The sequence below is a fragment of the Lutra lutra genome, chromosome 4, assembly GCF_902655055.1.
Source record: "Lutra lutra chromosome 4, mLutLut1.2, whole genome shotgun sequence".
Classification (NCBI taxonomy): domain Eukaryota; kingdom Metazoa; phylum Chordata; class Mammalia; order Carnivora; family Mustelidae; genus Lutra; species Lutra lutra.
In genome coordinates, this window is record NC_062281.1 from 86889446 (window position 1) to 86904190 (window position 14745).

The window sequence follows — 14745 nt, forward strand, 5'->3', positions numbered from 1 at the left end:
TCCACGAGAAGGATGAGCATGACCACAACGTGGCCTCATGGGAAGTGCGGGCTCTCTCACAGCCTTTCTAGGGTGTCTCATGGGTAACACTGAGCCCAGGGCTGACTTCTGATCCCTAGGGAGAGAGTGAGAGCCACCAGTTGTGTCAAAGCCCTGGACTGCAAAGCCGGTGCTAAAGGATGGGCAGGGATTCCTTGCTCCCATCCAGGCACTCCCCTGCTGGTCCCCAAGGATCCCAGAAAGGGCTCCACTCACACACATCTTTTACCTTACAGTTCTGAGGGTGCAAGGTTCCAACAAGGATCACAGTGGACTAAAATCCAGATGTCCACAGGGCACCTTCTCTTCTGAAGGCTCTAGGAGATGGTGGAAATATGTCAAGGGAAACCGCACTAAAATGCAGTTTGGGGGTTTTAGCAAGGGAGCTCCTCTGCCCTCCTTACCTCCTAGGGCACTGCAGCCCCAGAGGAGGGACTGATCTGACCTTACAGGGACTTGACATTGCACAGGCATAGGCCTCTACTAATCAGGCCAGAGTCAGGAATGCTAGCTTTGTTCCCTCAGGGAGACACCAACGCTCTTCCAAATCACAGTTCACCATAATGGACTTTTAGAACAATCTTCCCAACTGACCCCTCTCTAAAAAAAAGAGTGTCCCTCCCATTTGTTCTCTGGACTCACCTATGGATTTGCTAATGCTGGTTTGTCCCAGATCAGCTTTCCCTTTTATTCCTGACAAATCTCATTTTTGCTGGTAAAATATCTGGCAGTTTCTATTTTTTTAGGTGAAGCAGTGGTTCTATTTGCCTGTTCCAGCTTTTAGAGGCCCCTCCTCTATGCTCAGCCCCAGCCCCACCAGGAAGAGTCCTCCTCACATAGCATCCTTCTGACCTCCTTCTCTGCATCCTTCAGTTTTAAGACCCTCTTGTCATTCCAGAGGTTGCCTGGAGAATCCAGGATCATCTCCCCGTCTCAAGGTTCTTAACATAAACACCTCTACAGGTCCCTCTTATTGTGCGATGGAACACGTGTACAGGTTCCTGGAATTAGCTTGGGTCCCTACGGCCCCCACCACACTATGAACTCAAGTGACAACTAAACTTGGACGCCCCTACACCCCCCAGTCTTTTAGAATTTCAACAATTGCATAAAAGAAAACCACTCCCTCAAGGCGCAATCAAGACGATGGCATATCAAGATCCTTGGGGCCCCTTCCATGATTATAGAATTCTGCAAGCACTTGTCTCTTGGGAGTATTTGTTTTCCTTTTTTCCCAGACCTGGCTTTTTTTGGTCCACAGGCCGACTTTCATGCAGAAATCTCATTCGAGGGGAAAATGTCCCGCACTGGACTGAGGGAAGGCGGTGGCAGAGCAGGGCGCTTGGAACCCTGCCTTGAACTCAGAGCAGAGTCTATGGGAGCAGAAGGGATGGTTCCTTTGGCCCTGCCCTCAGCAGCAGGATCCTTGGGCACTCTCTTCCTTGCGGCCACGAGGGGGCGCCCAGGCTCTATACTAGGAGCCACCTGGTGAAGAAACTGGTCCTGGTGGTGTTTTCAGGGCCTGGGATGTTGCTGGCAGGTGTCAGCCCAAGAGCTGGCCCATAAGTTGATGACTTTGGCTTCCCCGCCCCCACCCCGGAGGGTCCAGGCCTGGGGGGTGCGTGGGGGACTGGTTAGGAGGCTAAGCTCCACAAGTGCAGCCAATGCACTTTGTGTCCTCAAAGCAGATTCTAAGGAGAGGGAGGAGAGAGAGAGAGAGAGAGAGAGAGAGAGAGAGAGAGAGAAAGAGAGAGAGAGAGAGAGAGAGAGAGAGATGGAGCTGTGCTTCTGTCTTCTGGAAAGTCCTCTCTCATGTTCCTCTCAGGCTGGGACAGCCTTCCCTGTGCTGAGTGCTCTGTGTGCATGCATGTGTGTGTGCGTGTGTGCTTGAGTGTGTTTGCCCGTGATGTCATGGGCAGGGTGTGTCTGATATCAAACAGGCGCCCTTGAGGGGTGGTTCTGGGCCAGAGAATTCCTGGGACAGAGGATATAGCAGTGCTGTTGCTTCCATTGTATTAGGAAGACTCCTGTGGAAGGTGATGATGCTTGGGACAGGAGTGGGTGCCAAGGATTTTGGGGGTTGGGTTGGCCAGTGGGCGTGTGTGTGCGGTGGATACCCAGTGAGGCTGGTCTTGAGTGGAGGAGGATGGAGTCATATTTACTTAGCAGGGAAAATGCCACTATCAAGTAGGTGGTTTTCCCAGGATGAGGCTTGACCATTGCACTGCAGTCCTGCTGACTCTTGCGATTTCCCCAAATGTGGAAAACTCAACTGCCTGACTTGTCATGGGGAGGACTGCCTTCATGCTCCTTCCCTGGTAGCCATTATTAAATGACAGAACGCTCTTTTCTTTGTATTCTCACATGTTTTCTCTGTTAAGATTCATTTTGGTCCTCCCAGTTACTTAATATTCATTAAGGGCGTGGTTTTTAGCCCTTTTAATTATATTGCTGGCTTGCTGAAATAATGTAAAATTTCCTTGGTAATTTGACCTAGATTAGTTATACAACTGGATCAGAAAAAACATACATTTCTCAACTGTCAAATGTCCTTTTAATTCTCATTCCAAATAAAATTTGGTCATGTTGATTAAAAAAAAAAAAAGCAAAACAAAGAAATCAAGAACCACAGTGAAAATGTGTTCCTCACCTTCAGGTCATGTTCCCTCACACTTGTAACATGAAGGACACTGTGAAGGACATTTCCCAACTACAACTGGTTCTTGCTAACACCCTCTTCCTGAGACCATGGGGTGTGTGCTTTCTGGTTGCAAAGAATAAAAATCCCAACTTGTTTCCTGGGAGGGATTTTCCTGATGATTTGGTTTCAGGGAACTGCACTCAGCTCAGGCTCTGCTAGGACAGCAGGAACCATTTTCACACGTGTGTGGTGTGGCAGATTTCCCAAAAATGAACATGCTTTTTTAAGGTAAGAATGTTCACTGTACTTCCTCTGTTCTTATCACTGTTGTTTTCCAAACTATGGGAAATTGCATAAAAGACGAACTGAGTTATCATAGACGGGGTTTGGGATTTAATAAGAGCTATTGGGGAGCCTCTGTGGCTCAGTGAGTTAAGCATCTGCCCTCAGCTCGGGTCCTGGGATGGAGCCCCACATTGGCTACCATGTTGGTGGGGGAGCCTGCTTCTCCCTCTCCCTGTGTTGCTCCCTCTCCTTGTGTTCTTTCTCTTTGTCTCTGTCATAAATGAATAAAATCTTGAAAACAATATTGAGAGGTGTTATCATCCTGGACTTCCATGGAGTTGATGACAAGGACCAGACAGTAGCAGGGCAATATGTCTTTGGGCTTTTCAGTTGCAAATGGGCCCGTGCAAAAAAAACAATATATCGTTTTGGAAGATAATTCAGCAAGAAACTTGGCCTCAGGGCCAGGAAACCAATGATCTGCCAGTCATTCTGTACACAGATTATCCTGCTTTAACTTTGGCCAACGCAAGCATTTCAGGAAACATCAGAGACCTGCATAAGACCACATCCAACCAATATGGGGATAGCATAAAGGATTGTATGGCCAAATCAGTCCCCCCAAACCATAAATCGTCCCCAGTATCAAGTTTTACTAGCATTTTCAAGGGTCAAATTGTGAGGTACCAGCAAAGCATCTGAGACCCCAGCAACACTAATTGCAGGAACCAGCTTTCCACAGGAGGACACGCTCTGGCCCACATGAAGCCTATACAGTCTCCCAGTGATGTGTGAGCTCAGCACACAAAGTGGAGCTGTGTGGGGTGATGTCCCATGGCCATGCTTACATACCTCATGTGATCATTCCTAGGGAATGTGGCCATTTTAATCCATAGATTCTAAATATGGTTCCTTAAATAGTTCCATACACATCAGATTCACCCTCTTGAGAGCATGCCAGAGAGGGACCCTCCCAGCGGTCACCAGCAGTTGGGTAACCCATGCTGAATACTAGGGATTTCGATTGTCCATTCCCATTTCCAGTGAGACTGCAATGAGTGCAGAGAGTAATGTGGTACATCTAAGGGAACATTCTGCCTCTTGCTCTACTTCTGTACTTACCATGCCAACTTTTGTCTTCCCGTGGACCTCTGACTACATAACGGGAAAGCCAACAAATATTAAAAATGTAGGGTTTCTGGGGGTATCTTGGGAAATGTGACACAACATTTAGGCTTCTCCGGGGCTCAGAATGGCTGGGGATCTGCAGGGACCCAGGGAGCTGCTCCATCCTTTCCTTAGGGGGTGTAAATCCATATTCCTGATGCATGCACCTGTTTATGTTTTATTTATTGTTATTTTTTAAAATTTTATCTAGTCTCCATCACCAACATGGGGCTCTAACTCATTACCATGAGGTGAAGAGTTTCCATGCTCTAATGACTCAGCGAGCCATGTGTCCCTCCAGTCACCTTTGATGTCCGGGCACTTACCATGATTTTCATGTTGGCAAAAATAGTTCAAACTCTGGGAACTGCCTTTATTCTGCTCTACTCCCTCTGGGGATGTTTCCTGAGTTCCTGCTGAGTGTGAGTTCTGTTTCCCACCCACCGACTGAACACCTCTAAAACCCAACCCAGATCCCCTGGGATCTCTATTATCCTTTCTGTGCAGTCCTGTCCTGCTCTCACTGTGTTTGTGCTCCTAAAGACACCTCTGACTAGGACTTCCTTGGGCTCCTGGAGCTACTTTGTACCCAGTCTCAGAGAGTGAGAAGTAAGTGCCTTAAATGACCACAAGTCCCATTGAACTCCCCTCCCCAAAGGCACTCAGCCATTAACTAATAGGTGTATGAGGGTGAAATCCCTTTTCTGGTCCTGGGGAGACTAACTCAGAAACACAAGTTACCTCCAGGCTCTCCTGTTCCTGTCAGGACAAAACTCCCCCATGGTTGTTCCTGAAAATCACCCCTTTCACAGCCATGAAATCAAAATGTTCACAGACCTAAGTAGATGAGCTGAAATGACCATTCAAGAAGATACACAGGAGAAAATGGTCAGGACTTTGCATTAAGTGAAGAGTTCTCAGTCACTACAGTAAGAACAAAACATGTAAGAGAAAAACGTAAGATGACCATGGTTTTTTGCATCAAACTTTACCACTGAGGAAAGGAACAGAGAAGCCATTGATAAAGAGACAATATTTGCAGATTAAATACCCAATGAGGACTCCCATTCACAAGACATAAGAGTACTTTTAACTCACTGAATGCGCAGAAGGAACACACTGTTAATAAAAAGCCAGTATAAGACTCGGATACACATGTTAACAAAGAAGACACATGCATGGTTCATAAGCACAGACAAAGGTCATCAATATTACTAGTCAGCAGGGCAGAGCATGTAATACCAGGGACCATTTTACACCAACAAGTGTGATTCTGATCAAAAGACAATACCAAGTGTTGTTGAGAACATGGAGATAGTGGACCCTCCTAGATTGCTAGGGGGAACGAATATTAAAGAGTTACATTGGAAGCCACTTTGAGAGTTCTTAAGAGTTCAGCACGAGCTTCCCATAGGACCCAGCAATTCCACAACCAGACATCTATCTGAGAGTAATAATAACATCTGTTCACTCAAGCCTGGTTCAGAAACCTTTGGGGCAGCATGACTCAAAATAGGAAAAACAGACAGCAATACAAAGGACCACTAACTGGTGAGTGAACCAAAGGTGGCCCATCTGTACCGTGGAATTCTACTCAGCAACAACAGGAGAGAAATCTGATTGAAGCTACAGCATGGAGGACCCTGAAAAGCATGCTAACTGAAAGAAGCCAGTCACCAAGGACTACATACTGTCTCATTCGATTTATGTACAATGTCCAGAAAGGAGCCATGTATAGAGACGGGAAGTAGATCAGCATTGCTTGGGGCTGGAGGAGGGAGCGAAAATTGTCTGCAGAGGGGCTGGAGGAGGTGTGGGGAGGTGAAGGAAGCCTCTAAAACAAACTAGGGTCATGGCTGAACAACTCTGTCATTGTAGGATACTTTTACAATGGGTGAAATTCTTGTATGTAATTTCACCTAAAAAAAAAAAAAAAGAAGGCGACAGTCTCCATTGGTGGATTCTGGGGCCCCAGGCAAACACTGCATGGTGAGGTGCCACATCCTAGAGTCCCAGCAGGTGCTGAGTTAGGGCCTGGTTTCTGACCTCCCAGCTGGACTCAGCGATTCAGGGCCTATGCCTTCAGCCTCTGGCCCTGGCAGTTGCCCCGGACTCCAAAAGGGGGCAGACGACTTAAGGGTGGAGATCCTTAAGTGGCACAAGACAAGGGAGCAGCAGGCAAAGACAGGGGGAACCAGCTGCTTGGAGATATGGGGAGGAAGTGAGGGCTGCAGAGCACATGAAAGCAGCTGGCAATATCTGCACGGGTTTCGTTGTTGTTGTTGTCGCTTTTGTTGTTGCTTTTGTTGTTTTTAAAGATTTTAAAGGGAAGAGTCAGGGCCATTCTGTTACTTGAACTCAGTCCAGAGAAGCCAGAGCTTCCACTGAGGCCATATTCTACTTCCTTCCCTGGTTCCTAAGTCCCCTGGGCCTCAGTTTCCTCATGTGTAAGCTAAGATTGGTATTCACATTCTCCCAATTCCCTTCCTGCTCAGTTTCTGTGAGTGCATGAGGATCTGAGGTGCCCGTTTAGTAGCTCTGGGGACTGCAGCTGAGACCTGATTGGTCCCTTCTCTGTGTGTCCCCTGCAGGAGCCTGAGCCGGACCTAGACTGAAAAACGAGTATGGAGGGAGCAGATGGAAGACAGAACATCAGCAGGCGTGGGGGATGAGAATAACCCAAAGAAGGATAAGGCAATGGTGGGGCAAGTGGTTGCCAATGGAGGTAAGAACAGAAACAAGTAGAGTTCAGAAAAATCGGGGGAAAATGAGGAATGCAGCCATCTCTGCAAGGACAGCCTGAGCTGACCAGTGAGGACTAGGGTGTAACTTAGTCCACAGTGAACATGTGCACTGCCAAGGAGCCCCATACGATGGATCGGGATTTGATTGTACTGCTGGGAAGCACCAGCTCCAAGAGGAGGAGGATGTGACCACGAGGTTCTACCAGAGAACCCTAGCTTCAATCCTGAAGCTGCCCACACGGTGGGTGTTTTCAAAGTAAGTGTGGGTTTAGGGGGATCAAGGATGCTTGGATAAGGGTTGGAGATGTCTATTCTTACTGCAGTGAGTTCTACCTAAGGTCAAGAAGAGTCAGGGTAGAGGCCCTTCCATCTGAAGCCACATGATATTAATAAATTATTATTATTTTTTTTAATTTTAAATGGTTTATTTGCCTAACATTTAAAATCATAACTAACCATCAATTGGGGAGATGAACACCTATTTCCCAACTCCCCTTCAATGCCATAGAGCGTTAACCCTTGGGCACTGCGTGTAAGGCAGAAACACCTAGAAAGACCTTCATTTGAAGGAAGAAACTCTCCATCTCATGGAACTGAGCCTGCCTCTCAGTGCATTGCTTGGCTTTTTGCTTGAAGGCCTCCACCTCTCCCTTGAGGATGTAACACTTCTCCTTCACCTGGAGGATTTCTGCCAAGGACTCCACATAGCTCAAGGCCTGGTTCTCCTGCACAACTTCCTCCCATTACCCCTCTTTATTTCCTGCCATGAATTCAAAAACAAAGTGTTCAAACCACTGGCCTGTTTCATCTCCCAGGGCATGCTGTATTTTTTTCTCAGGAGGAGACCTCCCCACAAAATGATTAATGCAGAGAGAGCAGGCCACCAAGACCTCAGGATGAAGGACATTGAACGTGAGAAGAGCCTCAAATGCTCACTTCTCTACAGAGGTGAAAAGCATGCATTCATAGATTTTTGGGTCAAGTTGGTGTCCCTGTGGCTTCTTCGTCCCATGCTCTCCTGGGATGGCAGGCTCATGGTTTGGAAGCTCCCAGGTCTCCATGGCTTCATTGGACAAATCGGTGCAATGTTGAGCAGGTTTGGAGGTCTTGTAATGTGATGCCAGCTGGAAAGCTTGTGTTTGAGTGCCTTGTACTCTGGGGAGAAGGAAGGATCTGTGTCCAAGGAAACATGCTGAACTCACTGTCCAGGGGCCTTCTTGGCCTAGTGCAGAGCTGCATTGTTGGTCTCCAGGTCCAAGGGCACCCGTCATATTGACTGTCAACCTTGCTGTTTAGCCCATTAGACAACACAGTTGTTCTCCAAGTCCAAGAACTCATGGGAAGCCTGTTGCCAGGGTGGCCACGTGGCCAAGCAGAGAGCTGAGTTGCTGGTCTCTGGGTCCAGGGGCACATGGTGCGCCTCCTTTCTATGCGTCTGCTTGTCCTAGCCCAGATCTCATTTCTTGGGCTCAAGGTATAAGGACATACTTTTAGCCCACTATCACGATACCTGCTTAAGCTACCAGACAGCTCAGTTTTTGGTCTCCAGGTCCAAGGGTACTTGGTGAGCCTTTTGTCAAGGTGCCCCCTTGGCCAGGCAAAGAGCTGAGTTGTTGGGTCTCAAGGTCCTAGGGCACATGGTAAGTCACATGTCTAGGTGTCTGCTTGGCTTAACTCAGAGCTCCTTGGTTGGTCTCCAGGTCCATGGGCACATGGTGAGCCAGCTGTGCAGGTGCCAACTTGGCCTAGTAGAGACCTGATTTTGTGGTTTCCAGGTCCATGGGCCCATGGTGAGGCAGCTGTGAAGTCGCCTGTTTGGCTTATCACAGAGCTGCATTTTTGGTCTCCAAGTCCAAGGACACATCGTTAGCCCCCTGTCAACCTGCATGCTTAGCCCATCAGGCAGCTGAGTCGGTGTCCAGGTCCAAGAGCACATGGTGGACCTGCAGGACAGGTGCCTATTTGGTGTAATAGAGAGCAGATGGTTATTCTCCATGTCCAAGGGAACATGGGAACCTGGCTCTCCATGTGCCTGCTTGGCCTCACAGACCTCTCATTTGTTGGTCTCCTGATCCAAGGGCACATGGTGAGTGGGCTGTCCAGGTGCCTGTGTGGACTAGTAGAGAGCTGAGTTTTTGTACACTGGGTACAAAGGCCTGTGTTAATGCTTTTGTTGAGCTGAATCATTTTCCCAATACAGAGCTGGGATGCAGGATTCCTGGTTTCTTCGAACATGTCGAGCCCATTCTCTGAGCTTACTTGTCTTGTGCTCCATTGGGCTGGCCAACATGAGGTATGGAGGCTCCTTGTCCACCTAGTGTCTATGTGATTCATCTGCCCATTGTGAAATGGGATCAAAAGCCTCCCAGTCTTTGGGTTCCTGGCAGGTACTTTGTTCTGATGTCTGAATTTCTCTTTGTTAGGCCTTGTTTGAGGATTGATGGTTTGTGGGCTCCAGATTAGCCAGGTTTCTGGGGAATTATTTTGTCTGCTGCTGAGCTGTTTCAGACAGTCCATGGACTGAGGGCCATTGTTCCAATGACTAACACTGCATACAGAGATGTGGTGATTCCTTTTCCCAGTACCTACTTATTTCATAAAATTCCCTCTCTGCCTGGTGTCTCCAGACATTCCACACATTGTGGACATCTGGGTTGGCTGAATGTTCAGAGCACTCATGTGCCCTGTGCCGAGGGAGGTTGGAGGGCTCCAGAGTGTGCCAAGTGTTCCCTCAGGACATGGACTCAGCTTTCCTGTACTGAAGACACCTGTGACCTCAGAGGTGAGGGGCCCAGCTGCCTGAGAATCCATGGAACTCTGGTAGCCAATGCCCCACTCCCATGTGCCAAATGACAATGTCTCCCTGAGGATCTGGGCCAGCCTTTTAGTGGGAAATGGGTTTAGGAGTTGCCGTGTATGGGTTTGAGGACTCTCTGGACCACAGAGGGGCACAAACGTTGGTGCCAAAATGAAAGTGGTGTGTAGCATATTGGAGAGAGGTCCAGGGCAGAAGGAGTGGGCAGGGGGCTTGCCATGGGCAGGGGCAGGGAACCGGGCAGAAAAGTCGAGGAAGAGCAGGAAAAGCTGTGAGTGAACCGCCATCTCTCTCCTCACTGCAGCCTGGGCTGTTGCCAAGCTTTTATAACCACCCCGGGACATCACAATGCCTTCTCCATGTGATGCCACCACCATGTGTTGTCACCACTATGCACTGGACAATCACCAGGGATTTCTCAGGCTGGCCTTATTCTGATGGCCCATCACCAGGCAGGTCAGCTGGCCAATTACTGATGGCTTTCTCAGTGACACCCCTGACTGATAGCACCACCAGGAAACCATGTTTTAAAGGAAAAGAGGTAAACAGCCCTTCAAGGAGAAAAATTAATATTTGGGTTGTATTTATACTGATGGTCATAGTGAGGCTGAAAGACTTAACCACAACATGGTAAATGTGCCACACAGAGACACCATTAATTGGAAAAGTGACATGGATGTTAATGAAGACATGGAGCATTAGACCCCATGAAAGGCCACAATTGTATGTAAGTCAGACAACCTGGCCATAGAGAAAATGCTACAGTCAGCTCCTCCATCAAATCTTAAATAGTGAGTGGATAAAATGGTAGGCATTATGTTTAGTACATCTTCCCACAATAAACGTCAACTGGAAGGGATGAAGCTGTGTCACCAGTAAGTATCTGGTTCCCAATAGCACAGTGGCATTCAGCTCTCATAGAAGGGGGATGACAAAATCCATCCTTTCACCAGGTTCATAGATTTCATGTCCAGAATCCAATCAGAAAAATCTGGGGGGAAGAATTAAGTTGTTCTCTTCCCTCAAATACAACTACATACTTATCATTTCAATCTGAACACTCATGAAATCAATCAAAGTTGTGATCATATAAATGCTGCATGGCTACAAGTAGAAGATGACCACCATTTGGAAGGCAAGAGGATGGAGGCTTGAATCTGGTATGGTATAGCTGACGATACCGTGGAGGGGAGGGAGTCTGTTTCAGGAAGATTCTACAAAGTATTATAAATAGCTCGGTGCAAAAGCAGAACATTTTAAAGTCTGGATAAAGAAGATGTGGTACATAGATACAATGGAATATTACTCAATGACCAAAAAGTGAAATATTGTCACTTGTAAGGATGAGGATGGAACTAGAGGGTATAATGCTAAGGAAAAGAAGTCAGTCACAGAAAGCCAAAAGCCAAATGATTTCTATCATTAGCATAATATAAGAAACAAAACCAATGAACATAGGAGAAGGGGAGAAAAAATAAAACCAGATGCATATAGAGAGGGAGGCAAACCGAAAGAGACTCATCACTAAGGGAATAAACTGAGGGTTGCTGGAGTGGAGGTAAGTGGGACATGGGGTAACTGGGTGGTGGGCATTACAGACGGCATTTGATTAAATGAGCACTAGATATTATATGCAACTGATATATCACTAAATTGTACCCCTGTAACTTAAAAAATCAAAAGTTTTCAGGGGCATTCCATAGCTCTTCCCCACCAGCTCATAGGAAGTTCCCAGAAATTACTTGTTAAAGAGTGAACTGTCATCTAGGTTCTTTCCATAGTTTGGCTATTGTAGACATTGCTGCTATAAACATTCGGGTGCATGTGCCCCTTCGGATCACTATGCCATTTGCGACGACGTGGATGGAACTAGAGGGTATCATGCTTAGCGAAATAAGTCAATCGGAGAAAGACAACTATCATATGATCTCCCTGATATGAGGGAGAGGAGATGCAACATGGGGGGTTGAGGGGGTAGGAGAAGAGTAAATGAAACAAGATGGGATTGGGAGGGAGACAAACCATAAGTGACTCTTAATCTCACAAAACAAACTGAGGGTTGATGGGGGGAGGGGGTTGGGAGAGGGGGTGGGGTTATGGATATTGGGGAGGGTATGCGCTATGGTGAGTGTTGTGAAGTGTGTAAACCTGGCGATTCGCAGACCTGTACCCCTGGGGATAAAAATATATGTTTATAAAGCTGTAAAAAAAAAAAAAGAAAGAAAGAAAGGATGAATACCCAAGTTTTGTAGCAACATGGATGGGACTGGAAGAGATTATGCTGAGTGAAATAAGTCAAGCAGAGAGAGTCAATTATCATATGGTTTCACTTATTTGTGGAGCATAACAAATAGCATGGAGGACAAGGGGAGATGGAGAGGAGAAGGGAGTTGAGGGAAATTGGAAGGGGAGGTGAACCATGAGAGACTATGGACTCTGAAAAACGATCTGAGAATTTTGAAGGGGTGGGGGGTGGGAGGTTGGGGGCACCAGGTGGTGGGTATTGTAGAGGGCACAGATTGCATGGAGCACTGGGTGTGGTGCAAAAATAATGAATACTGTTATGCTGAAAAAATAAAAAAAAAAATTAAAAAAAAAAAAGAGTGAACTGTCAGAAGGGGCCATCTCATCCCTGTGCAGATACACAGGCTCTAGAGCTCCGAGGAGAGAGAATATGAACAGAGAGGTACTCCCAAAAAATGGGAGCAGATGGCCTACCCGGTGTGGACCATGAGAAGAAGAAGAGCATGAGGCCTGGGACTGAACACCCACCAAAAGGAAACACAGGAAAAAGTTGGCAACAGATGCTGAAACAGAAATCTGAAAAGAAATGAACTAGAAGTAAATTACCACAGAAGTGAAGAGTGGGGCCTCCCCAAGAGACCAGTTACCTTTCACCCCTAGACTGGTGGAGTGAGGATAATTCCAGCTGGAATGGTTTGGATTTCTGTCCCTCTTAGACAAACCCATTCCTGATATCTATGTATACTTTCTGACTCATTAATTTCTTTTGAAGCATAGTTGACACACGATATTTTCTTAACATGAAATTTATTTTGTTAACATGAAAATTATAATGCTTGGACAAGTTTTTACCTTATATTTAATGAGCACAAGTGTAGCTACCATCCATCACCAGAGACACTATTCCAATACAATTGATCATATTCCCTATGCTGTGCCTTTCATCCCCGTGACTTATTCAACCCACAATGGGAAGACTGCATCTCCTACACCCCTTCACCTATTTCTTCCACGCCCTCCTCACCTTCCTTCTGAGAACCAACTCTTTGTTATCTATATTGACATTCTGATTCTGCTTTTTGTTTGCTTGTTTATTCATTTGTATTGCTTTTCAGAATCCAGGCAGGAGTGAAATCCTCTAGTATTTGTGCCTTCATGTCTTACCTATTTCACTTTAGTGTATGCTGTCTGGGTCCTTCCATGCTCTAAAGGACAAAAATCCCATCCTTTTCAAAGGCTGAGTAATGTTCCATTTCTTCTAGGTTGCTTAACTTATTGGCATATAGGCTGATCATAATTTCTGATGATTGTTTCCATTTCCTTGGTGTGAGTCGAGATCTCTCCCCTTTAATTCATATTAATAATATTCTTAAGAATGCTGCCTGGGTGGGCCATGAATAAAAAGGGTCATGGATCTACTCAGAAAGTAAAATTTTAGGGAATAGGGTACATGTGTGGGGATAAGTGTCGCATAATGGGAGAAAAGTTCCTACCTTTAAGAGCACCTAATGAGTTCTGGGGAATCAAACCTGACCCTAATCATGGCTCTAGATGCCAAATAACAAAGCAAACTACTTACTTCCATTGGCTGGAGAGAAACAGGAGGCCCTTAATGCACATAAAAACTGTAAAGTGGCTCTGCCCATAGCATCAAGCAATAAAAGCATCACATGGTCGGTGGCCCAAGAAGAGTCTGATTGAGTTTGTGACAGTGTCCGCTAGGTCTTGGGGAAGAAGTTTGGGGTCTTGAAGTTGCAGGTGGGCACATTACACAACTTTGGGAAAACATGTCTAGCACAATTTTGGGTTCAATGGACACTAAATATTTAGTCCATGATCTGTAGTCATTCTTCCACAGATTATCCAGTATTGCCTTCAACCAAAAATGACTTTTCTAGTCTTAGAAATACCAAGCAGCATGTGGGTGCCTCAGTCAGTGAAGCATCTGACTCTTGGTTCCAGCTAATTCAGGATCTGATGGTAGTGGGATCAAGACCCGAGTTGGGTTCCATGCTCAGCAAAGAGTCTGCTTTATCTTCTGTCTCCCTCTCCGTCCCACTTTGTTCTCCCAGCTCACACTACTCTTTCTCCCTCAAATAATTAAAATCTTTAAAAAAAATTCTGATGGGGGCACCTGGGTGGCTCAGTGGGTTAAAGCCTCTGCTTTCGGCTCAGGTCATGATCCCAGGGTCCGGGGATCGAGCCCCGCATCGGGCTCTCTGCTTGGCAAGGAGTCTGCTTCCTCCTCTCTCTCTCTGCCTGCCTCTCTGCCTACTTATGATCTCTGTCTGTCAAATGAAATGAATAAAATCTTTAAAAAAATTCTGATGCTCACAAATATGCAGATTTAAACACATCCTCTGATGACTTTGATGAATAACAAGGTAGAGCACCTTTTTTTTTTTCCCCAACAGAGAGCAGAATTATAATTCAGGATGTCAGTAGAAGAGGTAAGATCATATCATCTCAACAACCAAATGTAAACAGGTGAAAGAATGCATGTATTCAATATATGTCATGTACACAATGATTGGTTGGTTATAAACAACTTTGTACAAATCCATGTTCATATTGACCCAAAGATTCTGTCAAAAAGGCAGAGCCCTGGGAAACAAAAACTGGCCTGATAGTCATTATCTATCTAACCATTAGATAAACCTAAATCAAACACATTTAAATCTGTTTATGAGCCATATGTTAGCCCATCACGGGTGAACTTTAGGTGAGACACCTAACACTGAATGGATGCTTTGATTTCTTTGAGACCTGTTACCTGAGCCACAGAGAATGTGACCTTGTGAGTTACACTG

General features: G+C 46.2%; 1 non-coding gene across 1 annotated transcript; it reads left to right on the plus strand.

Moving 5' to 3' along the window:
* The first annotated feature begins 2193 nt into the window (after positions 1–2193).
* LOC125099341 (U1 spliceosomal RNA) lies at positions 2194–2356 on the plus strand. Its single transcript, XR_007127118.1, has one exon. It is a non-coding gene; the product is annotated as a U1 spliceosomal RNA (small nuclear RNA).
* The last annotated feature ends 12389 nt before the right edge of the window (positions 2357–14745 follow it).